Source organism: Hyla sarda, unplaced genomic scaffold (genome assembly GCF_029499605.1).
Source record: "Hyla sarda isolate aHylSar1 unplaced genomic scaffold, aHylSar1.hap1 scaffold_973, whole genome shotgun sequence".
Taxonomy (NCBI): domain Eukaryota; kingdom Metazoa; phylum Chordata; class Amphibia; order Anura; family Hylidae; genus Hyla; species Hyla sarda.
The window spans coordinates 49514-74365 of record NW_026611003.1 but is presented as its reverse complement, the minus strand read 5'-3'; the positions used below and the strand labels follow the sequence as shown (position 1 = coordinate 74365).

Genomic DNA, 24852 nt, shown 5'->3' with positions numbered 1-24852 from the left:
CTTGCAGAGTGTAAACAACAACAACCCAGCTTTGTTGTGTATGTAACCATAGGGATTTGTGATGTCACCTAGAACCTTCACAGCAGCGACAGCTTTATGAGGAGCATCAGCACTGCTCTGCCTGAGCAGAACCATCACCGCCATAGGTTGTCAAATAACCCGGATTTAACCCACACAGGTAAGTCCAATGGGGTGCAGGCATGTCCTCTATGCTTACAGCTTCCCGTGGGTGTTGGTTTGATACCGTTTGGGGACAGCCAAGGAGGCATCTGCAGGCAACAAAGGTAGGTGTGTGCTTGTGTGTGTGTTTCCTATGCAGATCCTAAGCCCAGTGTCACATGCAAGTAGGAGGAGTAAGAAGGGTTCCTGGCAAATCCGGGTTATGGATTGCATTTAAAAAGGCCCCGTGGGAGTGCAATGGGCCCCTGTCTTGCTGCTTAGCAATAATGGTATGGGTTTAGGTTCTGCTGTGTGTACTGGTGGTTGACTGCCCCCCAGCCCAGAGTGTGCATGGAAAATTGTCTGGCAGCCTCCCTGACAGCAAGCAGTGATAGTGCCCATGAAGGGGACCTTGTTGGGCCCGCCCCTTTCACGGTTATCGCTTCTCGGCCTTTTGGCTAAGATCAAGTGTAGTATCTGTTCTTATCAGTTTAATATCTGATACGTCCCCTATCTGGGGACCATATATTAAATGGATTTTTGAGAACGGGGGCCGATTTCGAAGCTTGCTTCCGTCGCCCTATGCATTGACCCGATATGGCAGTATCTTCGGGTACAGTGCACCACCCCCTTACAGGGTTAAAAAGAAAGATTCCTACTTTCATTGCTACCTGCTTGCTGGCTAGCCAGCTAGCCAGCCCTGTGGGCCTTGCTGCTGCAGCCAAAAAACAAAAGGTGGTGCTGCTGCTGCTGCTTCTGCTGCTTCTGCTTGTGTCTGGCCGCTGTTGGAGCGTCCAGGCACAGGACTTCTGCTGCTGCTGACTAAATGGCCTCCTTAATTGGATCATTTGAGTAGCCAGCACACCTGTGCAGGTAGGGCATGACATGATAGGCAGCTGCCTTGATAGCGGGTGGGTGCTGAATGTTCCTAATTGACAAAATAAGATTAATGCTTATGAAGAAATATAAAATCTCATCCCTTCCCCAATATCGCGCCACACCCCTACCCCTTAATTCCCTGGTTGAACTTGATGGACATATGTCTTTTTTCGACCGTACTAACTATGTAACTATGTAACATAACATGGGGGGGGGGGGGGGGGTCTCCTGGCTGTTCACACAGGTGTGTCATTGCTGTACATTGACCATGCATTGCTTCTGTGGTATTGCAAAGGCAAAGACAAATGCTTCCAGCCATCCATTGCACTAATGGATTGGTCATCAGCTGGCTGTCTATGTCCCGCATCAATATAGACCAAAGTACAGAGGGTTAGGCTATGCTATTGTGCACCTACCTGATGCATCAGAAGGTGCGAGGCCCTTGCTAAATTCTGTGCACAGACTTTGAGATCTATACTTTAGACTGTATCTAAACCTGCTCCAACATGGACTGACATTCTGGCCTACTTTCAGCCGATGCGACTTGTCTGTCGCTGAACAGTCGCTTTTTATGTATTCAGCACCTATGTATAATGTTGTAAAAATGCTCTAGAAGCTAAAGTCGCAGAAATGTCACACATATTTGGCCTGCAACTTTCTGTGCGACAAATTCAGACAGGAAAAATCAGTATAAATCCTTAGAAAATTATCCCCCAGTGTCTCCATCTGCTGGCGGTATTGAATAAGCATTGCTGCACTGATGGGGTATGCATTAGACGAAAAAAAAGAAGAAAAAGAAGAATAATACGCCCAGAAAAGAGGCGAAAAGGAGAAAAACGTAAAAAAACGTGAAAAAAAAGTAAGAGGAAGAGAAGGGAAAAAAAGGTGGAAATGGGTTTAAAAGTGATTTCGGCGGAGAAATATATATATATATATATATATATATATATATATATATATACGCGCACACACACACATATATATAAACGTATTCTCCGTTGAGATATTGCAGCCGCTGCTGTGTCCAGGCCCAGGAGCCTTAGCACTGTGCTGTGATGTCACTCAATACCACTGACATCACTAGGTGTAAACAACATCTCTCCTTTGCTGTGTATGTGACTATGGAGCTGTTTGGTGATGTCGTCTATTATGGCCTTCATAGAAGCAACAGGAGATTGTTGCATCCATCTAGAACCCTCAGAACTACAGTGCTATGATGTCACTCACTTCCACAGGCCTTGCAGAGTGTAAACAACAACAACCCAGCTTTGTTGTGTATGTAACCATAGGGATTTGTGATGTCACCTAGAACCTTCACAGCAGCGACAGCTTTATGAGGAGCATCAGCACTGCTCTGCCTGAGCAGAACCATCACCGCCATAGGTTGTCAAATAACCCGGATTTAACCCACACAGGTAAGTCCAATGGGGTGCAGGCATGTCCTCTATGCTTACAGCTTCCCGTGGGTGTTGGTTTGATACCGTTTGGGGACAGCCAAGGAGGCATCTGCAGCCAACAAAGGTAGGTGTGTGCTTGTGTGTGTGTTTCCTATGCAGATCCTAAGCCCAGTGTCACATGCAAGTAGGAGGAGTAAGAAGGGTTCCTGGCAAATCCGGGTTATGGATTGCATTTAAAAAGGCCCCGTGGGAGTGCAATGGGCCCCTGTCTTGCTGCTTAGCAATAATGGTATGGGTTTAGGTTCTGCTGTGTGTACTGGTGGTTGACTGCCCCCCAGCCCAGAGTGTGCATGGAAAATTGTCTGGCAGCCTCCCTGACAGCAAGCAGTGATAGTGCCCATGAAGGGGACCTTGTTGGGCCCGCCCCTTTCACGGTTATCGCTTCTCGGCCTTTTGGCTAAGATCAAGTGTAGTATCTGTTCTTATCAGTTTAATATCTGATACGTCCCCTATCTGGGGACCATATATTAAATGGATTTTTGAGAACGGGGGCCGATTTCGAAGCTTGCTTCCGTCGCCCTATGCATTGACCCGATATGGCAGTATCTTCGGGTACAGTGCACCACCCCCTTACAGGGTTAAAAAGAAAGATTCCTACTTTCATTGCTACCTGCTTGCTGGCTAGCCAGCTAGCCAGCCCTGTGGGCCTTGCTGCTGCAGCCAAAAAACAAAAGGTGGTGCTGCTGCTGCTGCTTCTGCTGCTTCTGCTTGTGTCTGGCCGCTGTTGGAGCGTCCAGGCACAGGACTTCTGCTGCTGCTGACTAAATGGCCTCCTTAATTGGATCATTTGAGTAGCCAGCACACCTGTGCAGGTAGGGCATGACATGATAGGCAGCTGCCTTGATAGCGGGTGGGTGCTGAATGTTCCTAATTGACAAAATAAGATTAATGCTTATGAAGAAATATAAAATCTCATCCCTTCCCCAATATTGCGCCACACCCCTACCCCTTAATTCCCTGGTTGAACTTGATGGACATATGTCTTTTTTCGACCGTACTAACTATGTAACTATGTAACATAACATGGGGGGGTCTCCTGGCTGTTCACACAGGTGTGTCATTGCTGTACATTGACCATGCATTGCTTCTGTGGTATTGCAAAGGCAAAGACAAATGCTTCCAGCCATCCATTGCACTAATGGATTGGTCATCAGCTGGCTGTCTATGTCCCGCATCAATATAGACCAAAGTACAGAGGGTTAGGCTATGCTATTGTGCACCTACCTGATGCATCAGAAGGTGCGAGGCCCTTGCTAAATTCTGTGCACAGACTTTGAGATCTATACTTTAGACTGTATCTAAACCTGCTCCAACATGGACTGACATTCTGGCCTACTTTCAGCCGATGCGACTTGTCTGTCGCTGAACAGTCGCTTTTTATGTATTCAGCACCTATGTATAATGTTGTAAAAATGCTCTAGAAGCTAAAGTCGCAGAAATGTCACACATATTTGGCCTGCAACTTTCTGTGCGACAAATTCAGACAGGAAAAATCAGTATAAATCCTTAGAAAATTATCCCCCAGTGTCTCCATCTGCTGGCGGTATTGAATAAGCATTGCTGCACTGATGGGGTATGCATTAGACGAAAAAAAAGAAGAAAAAGAAGAATAATACGCCCAGAAAAGAGGCGAAAAGGAGAAAAACGTAAAAAAACGTGAAAAAAAAGTAAGAGGAAGAGAAGGGAAAAAAAGGTGGAAATGGGTTTAAAAGTGATTTCGGCGGAGAAATATATATATATATATATATATATATATATATATATATATATATACGCGCACACACACACATATATATAAACGTATTCTCCGTTGAGATATTGCAGCCGCTGCTGTGTCCAGGCCCAGGAGCCTTAGCACTGTGCTGTGATGTCACTCAATACCACTGACATCACTAGGTGTAAACAACATCTCTCCTTTGCTGTGTATGTGACTATGGAGCTGTTTGGTGATGTCGTCTATTATGGCCTTCATAGAAGCAACAGGAGATTGTTGCATCCATCTAGAACCCTCAGAACTACAGTGCTATGATGTCACTCACTTCCACAGGCCTTGCAGAGTGTAAACAACAACAACCCAGCTTTGTTGTGTATGTAACCATAGGGATTTGTGATGTCACCTAGAACCTTCACAGCAGCGACAGCTTTATGAGGAGCATCAGCACTGCTCTGCCTGAGCAGAACCATCACCGCCATAGGTTGTCAAATAACCCGGATTTAACCCACACAGGTAAGTCCAATGGGGTGCAGGCATGTCCTCTATGCTTACAGCTTCCCGTGGGTGTTGGTTTGATACCGTTTGGGGACAGCCAAGGAGGCATCTGCAGGCAACAAAGGTAGGTGTGTGCTTGTGTGTGTGTTTCCTATGCAGATCCTAAGCCCAGTGTCACATGCAAGTAGGAGGAGTAAGAAGGGTTCCTGGCAAATCCGGGTTATGGATTGCATTTAAAAAGGCCCCGTGGGAGTGCAATGGGCCCCTGTCTTGCTGCTTAGCAATAATGGTATGGGTTTAGGTTCTGCTGTGTGTACTGGTGGTTGACTGCCCCCCAGCCCAGAGTGTGCATGGAAAATTGTCTGGCAGCCTCCCTGACAGCAAGCAGTGATAGTGCCCATGAAGGGGACCTTGTTGGGCCCGCCCCTTTCACGGTTATCGCTTCTCGGCCTTTTGGCTAAGATCAAGTGTAGTATCTGTTCTTATCAGTTTAATATCTGATACGTCCCCTATCTGGGGACCATATATTAAATGGATTTTTGAGAACGGGGGCCGATTTCGAAGCTTGCTTCCGTCGCCCTATGCATTGACCCGATATGGCAGTATCTTCGGGTACAGTGCACCACCCCCTTACAGGGTTAAAAAGAAAGATTCCTACTTTCATTGCTACCTGCTTGCTGGCTAGCCAGCTAGCCAGCCCTGTGGGCCTTGCTGCTGCAGCCAAAAAACAAAAGGTGGTGCTGCTGCTGCTGCTTCTGCTGCTTCTGCTTGTGTCTGGCCGCTGTTGGAGCGTCCAGGCACAGGACTTCTGCTGCTGCTGACTAAATGGCCTCCTTAATTGGATCATTTGAGTAGCCAGCACACCTGTGCAGGTAGGGCATGACATGATAGGCAGCTGCCTTGATAGCGGGTGGGTGCTGAATGTTCCTAATTGACAAAATAAGATTAATGCTTATGAAGAAATATAAAATCTCATCCCTTCCCCAATATCGCGCCACACCCCTACCCCTTAATTCCCTGGTTGAACTTGATGGACATATGTCTTTTTTCGACCGTACTAACTATGTAACTATGTAACATAACATGGGGGGGGGGGGGGTCTCCTGGCTGTTCACACAGGTGTGTCATTGCTGTACATTGACCATGCATTGCTTCTGTGGTATTGCAAAGGCAAAGACAAATGCTTCCAGCCATCCATTGCACTAATGGATTGGTCATCAGCTGGCTGTCTATGTCCCGCATCAATATAGACCAAAGTACAGAGGGTTAGGCTATGCTATTGTGCACCTACCTGATGCATCAGAAGGTGCGAGGCCCTTGCTAAATTCTGTGCACAGACTTTGAGATCTATACTTTAGACTGTATCTAAACCTGCTCCAACATGGACTGACATTCTGGCCTACTTTCAGCCGATGCGACTTGTCTGTCGCTGAACAGTCGCTTTTTATGTATTCAGCACCTATGTATAATGTTGTAAAAATGCTCTAGAAGCTAAAGTCGCAGAAATGTCACACATATTTGGCCTGCAACTTTCTGTGCGACAAATTCAGACAGGAAAAATCAGTATAAATCCTTAGAAAATTATCCCCCAGTGTCTCCATCTGCTGGCGGTATTGAATAAGCATTGCTGCACTGATGGGGTATGCATTAGACGAAAAAAAAGAAGAAAAAGAAGAATAATACGCCCAGAAAAGAGGCGAAAAGGAGAAAAACGTAAAAAAACGTGAAAAAAAAGTAAGAGGAAGAGAAGGGAAAAAAAGGTGGAAATGGGTTTAAAAGTGATTTCGGCGGAGAAATATATATATATATATATATATATATATATATATATATATATATACGCGCACACACACACATATATATAAACGTATTCTCCGTTGAGATATTGCAGCCGCTGCTGTGTCCAGGCCCAGGAGCCTTAGCACTGTGCTGTGATGTCACTCAATACCACTGACATCTGTTACGCCGAGCGCTCCGGGTCCCCGCTCCTCCCCGGAGCGCTCGCTTCACTCTCCCCGCGGCAGCGCTCCGGTCACGTCCTCTGACCCGGGGCGCTGCGATTCCGCTGCCAGCCGGGATGCGATTCGCGATGCGGGTAGCGCCCGCTCGCGATGCGCACCCCGGCTCCCCTACCTGACTCGCTCTCCGTCTGTTCTGTCCCGGCGCGCGCGGCCCCGCTCCCTAGGGCGCGCGCGCGCCGGGTCTCTGCGATTTAAAGGGCCACTGCGCCGCTGATTGGCGCAGTGGTTCCAATTAGTGTGTTCACCTGTGCACTTCCCTATATCACCTCACTTCCCCTGCACTCCCTTGCCGGATCTTGTTGCCTTAGTGCCAGTGAAAGCGTTCCTTGTGTGTTCCTTGCCTGTGTTTCCAGACCTTCTGCCGTTGCCCCTGACTACGATCCTTGCTGCCTGCCCCGACCTTCTGCTACGTCCGACCTTGCTTTTGCCTACTACCTTGTACCGCGCCTATCTTCAGCAGCCAGAGAGGTGAGCCGTTGCTAGTGGATACGACCTGGTCACTACCGCCGCAGCAAGACCATCCCGCTTTGCGGCGGGCTCTGGTGAAAACCAGTAGTGGCTTAGAACCGGTCCACTAGCACGGTCCACGCCAATCCCTCTCTGGCACAGAGGATCCACTACCTGCCAGCCGGCATCGTGACAGTAGATCCGGCCATGGATCCCGCTGAAGTTCCTCTGCCAGTTGTCGCTGACCTCACCACGGTGGTCGCCCAGCAGTCACAACAGATAGCGCAACAAGGCCAACAGCTGTCTCAACTGACCGTTATGCTACAACAGTTACTACCACAGCTTCAGCAGTCATCTCCTCCGCCAGCTCCTGCACCTCCTCCGCAGCGAGTGGCCGCTCCTGGGATACGCTTATCCTTGCCGGATAAATTTGATGGGGACTCTAAGTTTTGCCGTGGCTTTCTTTCCCAATGTTCCCTGCATCTGGAGATGATGTCGGACCTGTTTCCCACTGAAAGGTCTAAGGTGGCTTTCGTAGTCAGCCTTCTGTCCGGAAAAGCCCTGTCATGGGCCACACCGCTCTGGGACCGCAATGACCCCGTCACTGCCTCTGTACACTCCTTCTTCTCGGAAATCCGAAGTGTCTTTGAGGAACCTGCCCGAGCCTCTTCTGCTGAGACTGCCCTGTTGAACCTGGTCCAGGGTAATTCTTCCGTTGGCGAGTATGCCGTACAATTCCGTACTCTTGCTTCAGAATTGTCCTGGAATAATGAGGCCCTCTGCGCGACCTTCAAAAAAGGCCTATCCAGCAACATTAAAGATGTTCTGGCCGCACGAGAAATTCCTGCTAATCTACATGAACTTATTCACCTAGCCACTCGCATTGACATGCGTTTTTCCGAAAGGCGTCAGGAACTCCGCCAAGATATGGACTCTGTTCGCACGAGGCGTTTCTTCTCCTCGGCTCCTCTCTCCTCTGGTCCCCTGCAATCTGTTCCTGTGCCTCCCGCCGTGGAGGCTATGCAGGTCGACCGGTCTCGCCTGACACCTCAAGAGAGGACACGACGCCGTATGGAGAACCTCTGCCTGTACTGTGCTAGTACCGAACACTTCCTGAGAGATTGTCCTATCCGTCCTCCCCGCCTGGAAAGACGTACGCTGACTCCGCACAAAGGTGAGACAGTCCTTGATGTCTACTCTGCTTCTCCACGTCTTACTGTGCCTGTGCGGATGTCTGCCTCTGCCTTCTCCTTCTCTACAGTGGCCTTCTTGGACTCTGGATCTGCAGGAAATTTTATTTTGGCCTCTCTCGTCAACAGGTTCAACATCCCGGTGACCAGTCTCGCCAGACCCCTCTACATCAATTGTGTAAATAATGAAAGATTGGACTGTTCCATACGTTTCCGCACGGAGCCCCTTCTTATGAGCATCGGATCTCATCATGAGAGGATTGAACTTTTGGTCCTCCCCAATTGCACCTCGGAAATTCTCCTTGGACTTCCCTGGCTTCAACTTCATTCCCCTACCCTGGATTGGTCCACTGGGGAGATCAAGAGTTGGGGGTCCTCTTGTTCCAAGAACTGTCTAAAACCGGTTCCCAGTAACCCTTGCCGTAACTCTGTGGTTCCTCCAGTAACCGGTCTCCCTAAGGCCTATATGGACTTCGCGGATGTTTTCTGCAAAAAACAAGCTGAGACTCTACCTCCTCACAGGCCTTATGATTGCCCTATCGACCTCCTCCCGGGCACTACTCCACCCCGGGGCAGAATTTATCCTCTCTCTGCCCCAGAGACTCTTGCCATGTCCGAATACGTCCAGGAGAATCTAAAAAAGGGCTTTATCCGTAAATCCTCCTCTCCTGCCGGAGCCGGATTTTTCTTTGTGTCCAAAAAAGATGGCTCCCTACGTCCTTGCATTGACTACCGCGGTCTTAATAAAATCACGGTTAAGAACCGCTACCCCTTACCCCTCATCTCTGAACTCTTTGATCGCCTCCAAGGTGCCCACATCTTCACTAAATTGGACTTAAGAGGCGCCTATAACCTCATCCGCATCAGAGAGGGGGACGAGTGGAAAACGGCATTTAACACCAGAGATGGACACTTTGAGTATCTGGTCATGCCCTTTGGACTGTGCAACGCCCCTGCCGTCTTCCAAGACTTTGTCAATGAAATTTTTCGTGATCTGTTATACTCCTGTGTTGTTGTATATCTGGACGATATCCTAATTTTTTCTGCCAATCTAGAAGAACACCGCCAGCATGTCCGTATGGTTCTTCAGAGACTTCGTGACAACCAACTCTATGCCAAAATTGAGAAATGTCTGTTTGAATGCCAATCTCTTCCTTTTCTAGGATATTTGGTCTCTGGCCAGGGACTACAGATGGATCCAGACAAACTCTCTGCCGTCTTAGATTGGCCACGCCCCTCCGGACTCCGTGCTATCCAACGCTTTTTGGGGTTCGCCAATTATTACAGGCAATTTATTCCACATTTTTCTACCATTGTGGCTCCTATCGTGGCTTTAACCAAAAAAAATGCTGATCCCAAGTCCTGGCCTCCTCAAGCAGAAGACGCCTTTAAACGACTCAAGTCTGCCTTTTCTTCGGCTCCCGTCCTCTCCAGACCTGACCCTTCCAAACCCTTCCTATTGGAGGTTGATGCCTCCTCAGTGGGAGCTGGAGCTGTTCTTCTACAAAAAAATTCTTCCGGGCATGCTGTCACTTGTGGTTTTTTCTCTAGGACCTTCTCTCCAGCGGAGAGGAACTACTCCATCGGGGATCGAGAGCTTCTAGCCATTAAATTAGCACTTGAGGAATGGAGGCATCTGCTGGAGGGATCAAGTTCTCCTGTTATTATCTACACCGACCACAAGAACCTCTCCTACCTCCAGTCTGCCCAACGGCTGAATCCTCGCCAGGCCCGGTGGTCTCTGTTCTTTGCCCGATTTAATTTTGAGATTCACTTTCGTCCTGCCGATAAGAACATTAGGGCCGATGCTCTCTCTCGTTCCTCGGATGCCTCAGAAGTTGAACTCTCTCCGCAACACATCATTCCACCTGACTGCCTGATCTCCACTTCTCCTGCCTCCATCAGGCAGACTCCTCCAGGAAAGACCTTTGTTTCTCCTCGCCAACACCTCGGAATCCTCAAATGGGGTCACTCCTCCCATCTCGCAGGTCATGCGGGTATCAAGAAATCTGTGCAACTCATCTCCCGCTTCTATTGGTGGCCGACTCTGGAGACGGATGTTGTGGACTTTGTGCGAGCCTGCACTATCTGTGCCCGGGATAAGACTCCTCGCCAGAAGCCCGCTGGTTTTCTTCATCCTCTGCCTGTCCCCGAACAGCCTTGGTCTCTGATTGGTATGGATTTTATTACTGATTTACCCCCTTCCCGTGGCAACACTGTTATTTGGGTGGTCGTTGATCGATTCTCCAAAATGGCACATTTCATCCCTCTTCCTGGTCTTCCTTCTGCGCCTCAGTTGGCTAAACAATTTTTTGTACACATTTTTCGTCTTCACGGGTTGCCTACGCAGATTGTCTCGGATAGAGGCGTCCAATTCGTGTCTAAATTCTGGAGGGCTCTCTGTAAACAACTCAAGATTAAATTAAATTTTTCTTCTGCATATCATCCCCAGTCCAATGGACAAGTAGAAAGGATTAACCAGATCTTGGGTGATTATTTGCGACATTTTGTTTCCTCCCGCCAGGATGACTGGGCAGATCTCCTCCCATGGGCCGAATTCTCGTATAACTTCAGGGTCTCTGAGTCTTCCTCCAAATCCCCATTTTTCGTGGTGTACGGCCGTCACCCTCTTCCCCCCCTCCCTACTCCCTTGCCCTCTGGTCTGCCCGCTGTGGATGAAATTTCTCGTGACCTTTCCATCATATGGAGAGAGACCCAAAATTCTCTCTTACAGGCTTCATCACGCATGAAGAAGTTCGCGGATAAGAAAAGAAGAGCTCCCCCCGTTTTTTCCCCTGGAGACAAGGTATGGCTCTCCGCTAAATATGTCCGCTTCCGTGTCCCTAGCTACAAGTTGGGACCACGCTATCTTGGTCCTTTCAAAATTTTGTGTCAAATTAATCCTGTCTCTTATAAACTTCTTCTTCCTCCCTCTCTTCGTATCCCTAATGCCTTTCACGTCTCTCTTCTCAAACCACTCATCCTCAACCGTTTTTCTCCCAAATCTGTTCCTCCCTCTCCTGTTTCCGGCTCCTCGGACATCTTCTCGGTCAAAGAAATTTTAGCTGCCAAAAAGGTCAGAGGGAGAAATTTTTTTTTAGTGGACTGGGAGGGTTGTGGTCCTGAAGAGAGATCCTGGGAACCTGAGGACAACATCCTAGACAAAAGTCTGCTCCTCAGGTTCTCAGGCTCTAAGAAGAGGGGGAGACCCAAGGGGGGGGTACTGTTACGCCGAGCGCTCCGGGTCCCCGCTCCTCCCCGGAGCGCTCGCTTCACTCTCCCCGCGGCAGCGCTCCGGTCACGTCCTCTGACCCGGGGCGCTGCGATTCCGCTGCCAGCCGGGATGCGATTCGCGATGCGGGTAGCGCCCGCTCGCGATGCGCACCCCGGCTCCCCTACCTGACTCGCTCTCCGTCTGTTCTGTCCCGGCGCGCGCGGCCCCGCTCCCTAGGGCGCGCGCGCGCCAGGTCTCTGCGATTTAAAGGGCCACTGCGCCGCTGATTGGCGCAGTGGTTCCAATTAGTGTGTTCACCTGTGCACTTCCCTATATCACCTCACTTCCCCTGCACTCCCTTGCCGGATCTTGTTGCCTTAGTGCCAGTGAAAGCGTTCCTTGTGTGTTCCTTGCCTGTGTTTCCAGACCTTCTGCCGTTGCCCCTGACTACGATCCTTGCTGCCTGCCCCGACCTTCTGCTACGTCCGACCTTGCTTTTGCCTACTCCCTTGTACCGCGCCTATCTTCAGCAGCCAGAGAGGTGAGCCGTTGCTAGTGGATACGACCTGGTCACTACCGCCGCAGCAAGACCATCCCGCTTTGCGGCGGGCTCTGGTGAAAACCAGTAGTGGCTTAGAACCGGTCCACTAGCACGGTCCACGCCAATCCCTCTCTGGCACAGAGGATCCACTACCTGCCAGCCGGCATCGTGACAACATCACTAGGTGTAAACAACATCTCTCCTTTGCTGTGTATGTGACTATGGAGCTGTTTGGTGATGTCGTCTATTATGGCCTTCATAGAAGCAACAGGAGATTGTTGCATCCATCTAGAACCCTCAGAACTACAGTGCTATGATGTCACTCACTTCCACAGGCCTTGCAGAGTGTAAACAACAACAACCCAGCTTTGTTGTGTATGTAACCATAGGGATTTGTGATGTCACCTAGAACCTTCACAGCAGCGACAGCTTTATGAGGAGCATCAGCACTGCTCTGCCTGAGCAGAACCATCACCGCCATAGGTTGTCAAATAACCCGGATTTAACCCACACAGGTAAGTCCAATGGGGTGCAGGCATGTCCTCTATGCTTACAGCTTCCCGTGGGTGTTGGTTTGATACCGTTTGGGGACAGCCAAGGAGGCATCTGCAGGCAACAAAGGTAGGTGTGTGCTTGTGTGTGTGTTTCCTATGCAGATCCTAAGCCCAGTGTCACATGCAAGTAGGAGGAGTAAGAAGGGTTCCTGGCAAATCCGGGTTATGGATTGCATTTAAAAAGGCCCCGTGGGAGTGCAATGGGCCCCTGTCTTGCTGCTTAGCAATAATGGTATGGGTTTAGGTTCTGCTGTGTGTACTGGTGGTTGACTGCCCCCCAGCCCAGAGTGTGCATGGAAAATTGTCTGGCAGCCTCCCTGACAGCAAGCAGTGATAGTGCCCATGAAGGGGACCTTGTTGGGCCCGCCCCTTTCACGGTTATCGCTTCTCGGCCTTTTGGCTAAGATCAAGTGTAGTATTTGCTTGCTTGATCTGGCTGGAAGGTGCCCGGGGTACCCGCTCCTTTTCCCTGGGGGATCGTTCCATCTTTTGGTGGGACTAAACCCCCTTGCTGACATCAGGGTAGCGGCTTAGTCCCCGGGCAACGAGGAGCGATCACCACCTACCTGCTTGCAGTAGGGGAGGTGTTTTGTTCTGTGATGGAGGAGGCTGGCAAGACAGAAGATCCTGCTGTAGGTGTACCTAGCTACGCCAGACTACGAAATGGAGTTCGTGTTACTCTTTTGGACCCTGAGAAGAAGGAGAGAGGCTTATTTTTCGTAGTGGAAGAGATTTTGTTCAAGCTCTTTGAGCTGAAGAAGGAACAGATATTATCCATGCTGGAATTTCCAAGAAGTGGTATCTATGACGTGGTTCTGGTTTCGGAGGAGGACTGTGGTATGTTCTGCAATAAAGCATTGCTGTGGAAGTCGCACCCTGTGTTGGGAGGGGTAGAGATTACTCCCCATTTTCCGACGCAGGAAAGACTTCTAACTGTAAGGATGTACAGTCCGTATATCCCAGAAGAGGAGATTGTTTTGTTCCTTTCCAGATTCTGTGAGGAGGTGAAGCCAAAAGGCAAGATATATAATCAATTCGGTCTTTGGACGACGAAGTGGAAATTTCAAGTAAAGTTTCAGAAAGCACCTGATGGAAGGCTAATGTATCCGCCTGGTCGTTTTAAGATTGGTACAGTTAATGGGGACCTGTTCTTTTCTGGCATGGACGACTTTTGTCGAAAGTGTAAGAAGTACGGGCATAGGAAAGATTTTTTCTGCGACATCTTGTGGTGCTATAAATGTCAAGGAGAAGGCCATGAACCAGAAGCATGTAAAGAAAAGAAAAAATGTCACCTATGTGGTGATGAGGGGCATCTGGTAGGCACGTGTCCTAAGAGGAAGAAGAAGAAGAAGGAGGGTATGAAAAGAAATAGAGAGGAGGAAATTGAGGTGAGTGAAGAACCGGAAGGGGAAGAAGCTCCAACTAGAAAAGTGGTGGAGGAGAAGAAAAGGAAAGAAAATGAAGAAGATGAATTTATACCGGTAAGGTATGGAGGCTCTCTTGATGTTGTTTTCGAGAGTGTGACAAATAAAGAGAAAAAGGCCTTTGACAAGGATTTGGGTAGTCTAAAAGAAAGATTGGGATACAAAATCAATGAAGCAAGGGATAAAGTTTATCGTTCGTTTCACGCAGATGTGGATAGATTTGTGGAAACATACAAAGTTCCGGCGTGGCTGGCAGTTCCAGCTAAAAGTGAGATCAGAGAGGTGCAATAACTTGTGGTTTCCTAGAGTTCTTGATGGTTTTTGCATGGAGAAGAGGAATGACCTTTTGGTAATCCTCTTTGGTGAAATATTGCATGGTTAGTTTTGGTTAAATATTTTTTTATGTTTTAAATATGGTTTCTTTTATTGTTAAAAAAGATAAAGAAATAAAGAAAAACCGGTTTTCCTGATGATGAACAAAAAAAATCAAGCTCAAATAAGAACTTAGAGCTCTGATGGAGTTCTGAGGGTTAACTTAAAAAAATCTGTTCTTATCAGTTTAATATCTGATACGTCCCCTATCTGGGGACCATATATTAAATGGATTTTTGAGAACGGGGCCGATTTCGAAGCTTGCTTCCGTCGCCCTATGCATTGACCCGATATGGCAGTATCTTCGGGTACAGTGCACCACCCCCTTACAGGGTTAAAAAGAAAGATTCCTACTTTCATTGCTACCTGCTTGCTGGCTAGCCAGCTAGCCAGCCCTGTGGGCCTTGCTGCTGCAGCCAAAAAACAAAAGGTGGTGCTGCTGCTGCTGCTTCTGCTGCTTCTGCTTGTGTCTGGCCGCTGTTGGAGCGTCCAGGCACAGGACTTCTGCTGCTGCTGACTAAATGGCCTCCTTAATTGGATCATTTGAGTAGCCAGCACACCTGTGCAGGTAGGGCATGACATGATAGGCAGCTGCCTTGATAGCGGGTGGGTGCTGAATGTTCCTAATTGACAAAATAAGATTAATGCTTATGAAGAAATATAAAATCTCATCCCTTCCCCAATATCGCGCCACACCCCTACCCCTTAATTCCCTGGTTGAACTTGATGGACATATGTCTTTTTTCGACCGTACTAACTATGTAACTATGTAACATAACATGGGGGGGGGGGGGGGGGGTCTCCTGGCTGTTCACACAGGTGTGTCATTGCTGTACATTGACCATGCATTGCTTCTGTGGTATTGCAAAGGCAAAGACAAATGCTTCCAGCCATCCATTGCACTAATGGATTGGTCATCAGCTGGCTGTCTATGTCCCGCATCAATATAGACCAAAGTACAGAGGGTTAGGCTATGCTATTGTGCACCTACCTGATGCATCAGAAGGTGCGAGGCCCTTGCTAAATTCTGTGCACAGACTTTGAGATCTATACTTTAGACTGTATCTAAACCTGCTCCAACATGGACTGACATTCTGGCCTACTTTCAGCCGATGCGACTTGTCTGTCGCTGAACAGTCGCTTTTTATGTATTCAGCACCTATGTATAATGTTGTAAAAATGCTCTAGAAGCTAAAGTCGCAGAAATGTCACACATATTTGGCCTGCAACTTTCTGTGCGACAAATTCAGACAGGAAAAATCAGTATAAATCCTTAGAAAATTATCCCCCAGTGTCTCCATCTGCTGGCGGTATTGAATAAGCATTGCTGCACTGATGGGGTATGCATTAGACGAAAAAAAAGAAGAAAAAGAAGAATAATACGCCCAGAAAAGAGGCGAAAAGGAGAAAAACGTAAAAAAACGTGAAAAAAAAGTAAGAGGAAGAGAAGGGAAAAAAAGGTGGAAATGGGTTTAAAAGTGATTTCGGCGGAGAAATATATATATATATATATATATATATATATATATATATACGCGCACACACACACATATATATAAACGTATTCTCCGTTGAGATATTGCAGCCGCTGCTGTGTCCAGGCCCAGGAGCCTTAGCACTGTGCTGTGATGTCACTCAATACCACTGACATCACTAGGTGTAAACAACATCTCTCCTTTGCTGTGTATGTGACTATGGAGCTGTTTGGTGATGTCGTCTATTATGGCCTTCATAGAAGCAACAGGAGATTGTTGCATCCATCTAGAACCCTCAGAACTACAGTGCTATGATGTCACTCACTTCCACAGGCCTTGCAGAGTGTAAACAACAACAACCCAGCTTTGTTGTGTATGTAACCATAGGGATTTGTGATGTCACCTAGAACCTTCACAGCAGCGACAGCTTTATGAGGAGCATCAGCACTGCTCTGCCTGAGCAGAACCATCACCGCCATAGGTTGTCAAATAACCCGGATTTAACCCACACAGGTAAGTCCAATGGGGTGCAGGCATGTCCTCTATGCTTACAGCTTCCCGTGGGTGTTGGTTTGATACCGTTTGGGGACAGCCAAGGAGGCATCTGCAGGCAACAAAGGTAGGTGTGTGCTTGTGTGTGTGTTTCCTATGCAGATCCTAAGCCCAGTGTCACATGCAAGTAGGAGGAGTAAGAAGGGTTCCTGGCAAATCCGGGTTATGGATTGCATTTAAAAAGGCCCCGTGGGAGTGCAATGGGCCCCTGTCTTGCTGCTTAGCAATAATGGTATGGGTTTAGGTTCTGCTGTGTGTACTGGTGGTTGACTGCCCCCCAGCCCAGAGTGTGCATGGAAAATTGTCTGGCAGCCTCCCTGACAGCAAGCAGTGATAGTGCCCATGAAGGGGACCTTGTTGGGCCCGCCCCTTTCACGGTTATCGCTTCTCGGCCTTTTGGCTAAGATCAAGTGTAGTATCTGTTCTTATCAGTTTAATATCTGATACGTCCCCTATCTGGGGACCATATATTAAATGGATTTTTGAGAACGGGGGCCGATTTCGAAGCTTGCTTCCGTCGCCCTATGCATTGACCCGATATGGCAGTATCTTCGGGTACAGTGCACCACCCCCTTACAGGGTTAAAAAGAAAGATTCCTACTTTCATTGCTACCTGCTTGCTGGCTAGCCAGCTAGCCAGCCCTGTGGGCCTTGCTGCTGCAGCCAAAAAACAAAAGGTGGTGCTGCTGCTGCTGCTTCTGCTGCTTCTGCTTGTGTCTGGCCGCTGTTGGAGCGTCCAGGCACAGGACTTCTGCTGCTGCTGACTAAATGGCCTCCTTAATTGGATCATTTGAGTAGCCAGCACACCTGTGCAGGTAGGGCATGACATGATAGGCAGCTGCCTTGATAGCGGGTGGGTGCTGAATGTTCCTAATTGACAAAATAAGATTAATGCTTATGAAGAAATATAAAATCTCATCCCTTCCCCAATATCGCGCCACACCCCTACCCCTTAATTCCCTGGTTGAACTTGATGGACATATGTCTTTTTTCGACCGTACTAACTATGTAACTATGTAACATAACATGGGGGGGGGGGGTCTCCTGGCTGTTCACACAGGTGTGTCATTGCTGTACATTGACCATGCATTGCTTCTGTGGTATTGCAAAGGCAAAGACAAATGCTTCCAGCCATCCATTGCACTAATGGATTGGTCATCAGCTGGCTGTCTATGTCCCGCATCAATATAGACCAAAGTACAGAGGGTTAGGCTATGCTATTGTGCACCTACCTGATGCATCAGAAGGTGCGAGGCCCTTGCTAAATTCTGTGCACAGACTTTGAGATCTATACTTTAGACTGTATCTAAACCTGCTCCAACATGGACTGACATTCTGGCCTACTTTCAGCCGATGCGACTTGTCTGTCGCTGAACAGTCGCTTTTTATGTATTCAGCACCTATGTATAATGTTGTAAAAATGCTCTAGAAGCTAAAGTCGCAGAAATGTCACACATATTTGGCCTGCAACTTTCTGTGCGACAAATTCAGACAAGAAAAATCAGTATAAATCCTTAGAAAATTATCCCCCAGTGTCTCCATCTGCTGGCGGTATTGAATAAGCATTGCTGCACTGATGGGGTATGCATTAGACGAAAAAAAAGAAGAAAAAGAAGAATAATACGCCCAGAAAAGAGGCGAAAAGGAGAAAAACGTAAAAAAACGTGAAAAAAAAGTAAGAGGAAGAGAAGGGAAAAAAAGGTGGAAATGGGTTTAAAAGTGATTTCGGCGGAGAAATATATATATATATATATATATATATATATATATATATATATACGCGCACACACACACATATATATAAACGTATTCTCCGTTGAGATATTGCAGCCGCTGCTGTGTCCAGGCCCAGGAGCCTTAGCACTGTGCTGTGATGTCACTCAATACCACTGACATCACTAGGTGTAAACAACATCTCTCCTTTGCTGTGTATGTGACTATGGAGCTGTTTGGTGATGTCGTCTATTATGGCCTTCATAGAAGCAACAGGAGATTGTTGCATCCATCTAGAACCCTCAGAACTACAGTGCTATGATGTCACTCACTTCCACAGGCCTTGCAGAGTGTAAACAACAACAACCCAGCTTTGTTGTGTATGTAACCATAGGGATTTGTGATGTCACCTAGAACCTTCACAGCAGCGACAGCTTTATGAGGAGCATCAGCACTGCTCTGCCTGAGCAGAACCATCACCGCCATAGGTTGTCAAATAACCCGGATTTAACCCACACAGGTAAGTCCAATGGGGTGCAGGCATGTCCTCTATGCTTACAGCTTCCCGTGGGTGTTGGTTTGATACCGTTTGGGGACAGCCAAGGAGGCATCTGCAGGCAACAAAGGTAGGTGTGTGCTTGTGTGTGTGTTTCCTATGCAGATCCTAAGCCCAGTGTCACATGCAAGTAGGAGGAGTAAGAAGGGTTCCTGGCAAATCCGGGTTATGGATTGCATTTAAAAAGGCCCCGTGGGAGTGCAATGGGCCCCTGTCTTGCTGCTTAGCAATAATGGTATGGGTTTAGGTTCTGCTGTGTGTACTGGTGGTTGACTGCCCCCCAGCCCAGAGTGTGCATGGAAAATTGTCTGGCAGCCTCCCTGACAGCAAGCAGTGATAGTGCCCATGAAGGGGACCTTGTTGGGCCCGCCCCTTTCACGGTTATCGCTTCTCGGCCTTTTGGCTAAGATCAAGTGTAGTATCTGTTCTTATCAGTTTAATATCTGATACGTCCCCTATCTGGGGACCATATATTAAATGGATTTTTGAGAACGGGGGCCGATTTCGAAGCTTGCTTCCGTCGCCCTATGCATTGACCCGATATGGCAGTATCTTCGGGTACAGTGCACCACCCCCTTACAGGGTTAAAAAGAAAGATTCCTACTTTCATTGCTACCTGCTTGCTGGCTAGCCAGCTAGCCAGCCCTGTGGGCCTTGCTGCTGCAGCCAAAAAACAAAAGGTGGTGCTGCTGCTGCTGCTTCTGCTGCTTCTGCTTGTGTCTGGCCGCTGTTGGAGCGTCCAGGCACAGGACTTCTGCTGCTGCTGACTAAATGGCCTCCTTAATTGGATCATTTGAGTAGCCAGCACACCTGTGCAGGTAGGGCATGACATGATAGGCAGCTGCCTTGATAGCGGGTGGGTGCTGAATGTTCCTAATTGACAAAATAAGATTAATGCTTATGAAGAAATATAAAATCTCATCCCTTCCCCAATATCGCGCCACACCCCTACCCCTTAATTCCCTGGTTGAACTTGATGGACATATGTCTTTTTTCGACCGTACTAACTATGTAACTATGTAACATAACATGGGGGGGGGGGGGTCTCCTGGCTGTTCACACAGGTGTGTCATTGCTGTACATTGACCATGCATTGCTTCTGTGGTATTGCAAAGGCAAAGACAAATGCTTCCAGCCATCCATTGCACTAATGGATTGGTCATCAGCTGGCTGTCTATGTCCCGCATCAATATAGACCAAAGTACAGAGGGTTAGGCTATGCTATTGTGCACCTACCTGATGCATCAGAAGGTGCGAGGCCCTTGCTAAATTCTGTGCACAGACTTTGAGATCTATACTTTAGACTGTATCTAAACCTGCTCCAACATGGACTGACATTCTGGCCTACTTTCAGCCGATGCGACTTGTCTGTCGCTGAACAGTCGCTTTTTATGTATTCAGCACCTATGTATAATGTTGTAAAAATGCTCTAGAAGCTAAAGTCGCAGAAATGTCACACATATTTGGCCTGCAACTTTCTGTGCGACAAATTCAGACAGGAAAAATCAGTATAAATCCTTAGAAAATTATCCCCCAGTGTCTCCATCTGCTGGCGGTATTGAATAAGCATTGCTGCACTGATGGGGTATGCATTAGACGAAAAAAAAGAAGAAAAAGAAGAATAATACGCCCAGAAAAGAGGCGAAAAGGAGAAAAACGTAAAAAAACGTGAAAAAAAAGTAAGAGGAAGAGAAGGGAAAAAAAGGTGGAAATGGGTTTAAAAGTGATTTCGGCGGAGAAATATATATATATATATATATATATATATATATATATATATATATATACGCGCACACACACACATATATATAAACGTATTCTCCGTTGAGATATTGCAGCCGCTGCTGTGTCCAGGCCCAGGAGCCTTAGCACTGTGCTGTGATGTCACTCAATACCACTGACATCACTAGGTGTAAACAACATCTCTCCTTTGCTGTGTATGTGACTATGGAGCTGTTTGGTGATGTCGTCTATTATGGCCTTCATAGAAGCAACAGGAGATTGTTGCATCCATCTAGAACCCTCAGAACTACAGTGCTATGATGTCACTCACTTCCACAGGCCTTGCAGAGTGTAAACAACAACAACCCAGCTTTGTTGTGTATGTAACCATAGGGATTTGTGATGTCACCTAGAACCTTCACAGCAGCGACAGCTTTATGAGGAGCATCAGCACTGCTCTGCCTGAGCAGAACCATCACCGCCATAGGTTGTCAAATAACCCGGATTTAACCCACACAGGTAAGTCCAATGGGGTGCAGGCATGTCCTCTATGCTTACAGCTTCCCGTGGGTGTTGGTTTGATACCGTTTGGGGACAGCCAAGGAGGCATCTGCAGGCAACAAAGGTAGGTGTGTGCTTGTGTGTGTGTTTCCTATGAAGATCCTAAGCCCAGTGTCACATGCAAGTAGGAGGAGTAAGAAGGGTTCCTGGCAAATCCGGGTTATGGATTGCATTTAAAAAGGCCCCGTGGGAGTGCAATGGGCCCCTGTCTTGCTGCTTAGCAATAATGGTATGGGTTTAGGTTCTGCTGTGTGTACTGGTGGTTGACTGCCCCCCAGCCCAGAGTGTGCATGGAAAATTGTCTGGCAGCCTCCCTGACAGCAAGCAGTGATAGTGCCCATGAAGGGGACCTTGTTGGGCCCGCCCCTTTCACGGTTATCGCTTCTCGGCCTTTTGGCTAAGATCAAGTGTAGTATCTGTTCTTATCAGTTTAATATCTGATACGTCCCCTATCTGGGGACCATATATTAAATGGATTTTTGAGAACGGGGGCCGATTTCGAAGCTTGCTTCCGTCGCCCTATGCATTGACCCGATATGGCAGTATCTTCGGGTACAGTGCACCACCCCCTTACAGGGTTAAAAAGAAAGATTCCTACTTTCATTGCTACCTGCTTGCTGGCTAGCCAGCTAGCCAGCCCTGTGGGCCTTGCTGCTGCAGCCAAAAAACAAAAGGTGGTGCTGCTGCTGCTGCTTCTGCTGCTTCTGCTTGTGTCTGGCCGCTGTTGGAGCGTCCAGGCACAGGACTTCTGCTGCTGCTGACTAAATGGCCTCCTTAATTGGATCATTTGAGTAGCCAGCACACCTGTGCAGGTAGGGCATGACATGATAGGCAGCTGCCTTGATAGCGGGTGGGTGCTGAATGTTCCTAATTGACAAAATAAGATTAATGCTTATGAAGAAATATAAAATCTCATCCCTTCCCCAATATCGCGCCACACCCCTACCCCTTAATTCCCTGGTTGAACTTGATGGACATATGTCTTTTTTCGACCGTACTAACTATGTAACTATGTAACATAACATGGGGGGGGGGGGGGGGGTCTCCTGGCTGTTCACACAGGTGTGTCATTGCTGTACATTGACCATGCATTGCTTCTGTGGTATTGCAAAGGCAAAGACAAATGCTTCCAGCCATCCATTGCACTAATGGATTGGTCATCAGCTGGCTGTCTATGTCCCGCATCAATATAGACCAAAGTACAGAGGGTTAGGCTATGCTATTGTGCACCTACCTGATGCATCAGAAGGTGCGAGGCCCTTGCTAAATTCTGTGCACAGACTTTGAGATCTATACTTTAGACTGTATCTAAACCTGCTCCAACATGGACTGACATTCTGGCCTACTTTCAGCCGATGCGACTTGTCTGTCGCTGAACAGTCGCTTTTTATGTATTCAGCACCTATGTATAATGTTGTAAAAATGCTCTAGAAGCTAAAGTCGCAGAAATGTCACACATATTTGGCCTGCAACTTTCTGTGCGACAAATTCAGACAGGAAAAATCAGTATAAATCCTTAGAAAATTATCCCCCAGTGTCTCCATCTGCTGGCGGTATTGAATAAGCATTGCTGCACTGATGGGGTATGCATTAGACGAAAAAAAAGAAGAAAAAGAAGAATAATACGCCCAGAAAAGAGGCGAAAAGGAGAAAAACGTAAAAAAACGTGAAAAAAACGTAAGAGGAAGAGAAGGGAAAAAAAGGTGGAAATGGGTTTAAAAGTGATTTCGGCGGAGAAATATATATATATATATATATATATATATATATATATATATATATATATATACGCGCACACACACACATATATATAAACGTATTCTCCGTTGAGATATTGCAGCCGCTGCTGTGTCCAGGCCCAGGAGCCTTAGCACTGTGCTGTGATGTCACTCAATACCACTGACATCACTAGGTGTAAACAACATCTCTCCTTTGCTGTGTATGTGACTATGGAGCTGTTTGGTGATGTCGTCTATTATGGCCTTCATAGAAGCAACAGGAGATTGTTGCATCCATCTAGAACCCTCAGAACTACAGTGCTATGATGTCACTCACTTCCACAGGCCTTGCAGAGTGTAAACAACAACAACCCAGCTTTGTTGTGTATGTAACCATAGGGATTTGTGATGTCACCTAGAACCTTCACAGCAGCGACAGCTTTATGAGGAGCATCAGCACTGCTCTGCCTGAGCAGAACCATCACCGCCATAGGTTGTCAAATAACCCGGATTTAACCCACACAGGTAAGTCCAATGGGGTGCAGGCATGTCCTCTATGCTTACAGCTTCCCGTGGGTGTTGGTTTGATACCGTTTGGGGACAGCCAAGGAGGCATCTGCAGGCAACAAAGGTAGGTGTGTGCTTGTGTGTGTGTTTCCTATGCAGATCCTAAGCCCAGTGTCACATGCAAGTAGGAGGAGTAAGAAGGGTTCCTGGCAAATCCGGGTTATGGATTGCATTTAAAAAGGCCCCGTGGGAGTGCAATGGGCCCCTGTCTTGCTGCTTAGCAATAATGGTATGGGTTTAGGTTCTGCTGTGTGTACTGGTGGTTGACTGCCCCCCAGCCCAGAGTGTGCATGGAAAATTGTCTGGCAGCCTCCCTGACAGCAAGCAGTGATAGTGCCCATGAAGGGGACCTTGTTGGGCCCGCCCCTTTCACGGTTATCGCTTCTCGGCCTTTTGGCTAAGATCAAGTGTAGTATCTGTTCTTATCAGTTTAATATCTGATACGTCCCCTATCTGGGGACCATATATTAAATGGATTTTTGAGAACGGGGGCCGATTTCGAAGCTTGCTTCCGTCGCCCTATGCATTGACCCGATATGGCAGTATCTTCGGGTACAGTGCACCACCCCCTTACAGGGTTAAAAAGAAAGATTCCTACTTTCATTGCTACCTGCTTGCTGGCTAGCCAGCTAGCCAGCCCTGTGGGCCTTGCTGCTGCAGCCAAAAAACAAAAGGTGGTGCTGCTGCTGCTGCTTCTGCTGCTTCTGCTTGTGTCTGGCCGCTGTTGGAGCGTCCAGGCACAGGACTTCTGCTGCTGCTGACTAAATGGCCTCCTTAATTGGATCATTTGAGTAGCCAGCACACCTGTGCAGGTAGGGCATGACATGATAGGCAGCTGCCTTGATAGCGGGTGGGTGCTGAATGTTCCTAATTGACAAAATAAGATTAATGCTTATGAAGAAATATAAAATCTCATCCCTTCCCCAATATCGCGCCACACCCCTACCCCTTAATTCCCTGGTTGAACTTGATGGACATATGTCTTTTTTCGACCGTACTAACTATGTAACTATGTAACATAACATGGGGGGGGGGGGGGGGGTCTCCTGGCTGTTCACACAGGTGTGTCATTGCTGTACATTGACCATGCATTGCTTCTGTGGTATTGCAAAGGCAAAGACAAATGCTTCCAGCCATCCATTGCACTAATGGATTGGTCATCAGCTGGCTGTCTATGTCCCGCATCAATATAGACCAAAGTACAGAGGGTTAGGCTATGCTATTGTGCACCTACCTGATGCATCAGAAGGTGCGAGGCCCTTGCTAAATTCTGTGCACAGACTTTGAGATCTATACTTTAGACTGTATCTAAACCTGCTCCAACATGGACTGACATTCTGGCCTACTTTCAGCCGATGCGACTTGTCTGTCGCTGAACAGTCGCTTTTTATGTATTCAGCACCTATGTATAATGTTGTAAAAATGCTCTAGAAGCTAAAGTCGCAGAAATGTCACACATATTTGGCCTGCAACTTTCTGTGCGACAAATTCAGACAGGAAAAATCAGTATAAATCCTTAGA

The 24852-nt window shown here is 47.6% G+C and overlaps 7 non-coding genes and 2 pseudogenes across 7 annotated transcripts; all 9 read left to right on the top strand.

Moving 5' to 3' along the window:
• The first annotated feature begins 597 nt into the window (after positions 1–597).
• On the top strand, positions 598–788 carry LOC130351401 (U2 spliceosomal RNA). The gene has a single exon (XR_008888115.1). It is a non-coding gene; the product is annotated as a U2 spliceosomal RNA (small nuclear RNA).
• Positions 789–2872: 2084 nt separating this feature from the next.
• On the top strand, positions 2873–3063 carry LOC130351400 (U2 spliceosomal RNA). Its single transcript, XR_008888114.1, has one exon. It is a non-coding gene; the product is annotated as a U2 spliceosomal RNA (small nuclear RNA).
• A 2078-nt stretch (positions 3064–5141) lies between these two features.
• On the top strand, positions 5142–5332 carry LOC130351398 (U2 spliceosomal RNA). The gene has a single exon (XR_008888113.1). It is a non-coding gene; the product is annotated as a U2 spliceosomal RNA (small nuclear RNA).
• A 7719-nt stretch (positions 5333–13051) lies between these two features.
• LOC130351378 (U2 spliceosomal RNA) lies at positions 13052–13162 on the top strand (annotated as a pseudogene).
• Positions 13163–14610: 1448 nt separating this feature from the next.
• LOC130351374 (U2 spliceosomal RNA) lies at positions 14611–14791 on the top strand (annotated as a pseudogene).
• A 2083-nt stretch (positions 14792–16874) lies between these two features.
• LOC130351397 (U2 spliceosomal RNA) lies at positions 16875–17065 on the top strand. Its single transcript, XR_008888112.1, has one exon. It is a non-coding gene; the product is annotated as a U2 spliceosomal RNA (small nuclear RNA).
• A 2081-nt stretch (positions 17066–19146) lies between these two features.
• Positions 19147–19337, top strand: LOC130351396 (U2 spliceosomal RNA). Its single transcript, XR_008888111.1, has one exon. It is a non-coding gene; the product is annotated as a U2 spliceosomal RNA (small nuclear RNA).
• A 2086-nt stretch (positions 19338–21423) lies between these two features.
• LOC130351395 (U2 spliceosomal RNA) lies at positions 21424–21614 on the top strand. Its single transcript, XR_008888110.1, has one exon. It is a non-coding gene; the product is annotated as a U2 spliceosomal RNA (small nuclear RNA).
• A 2094-nt stretch (positions 21615–23708) lies between these two features.
• LOC130351394 (U2 spliceosomal RNA) lies at positions 23709–23899 on the top strand. Its single transcript, XR_008888109.1, has one exon. It is a non-coding gene; the product is annotated as a U2 spliceosomal RNA (small nuclear RNA).
• Positions 23900–24852: the final 953 nt, after the last annotated feature.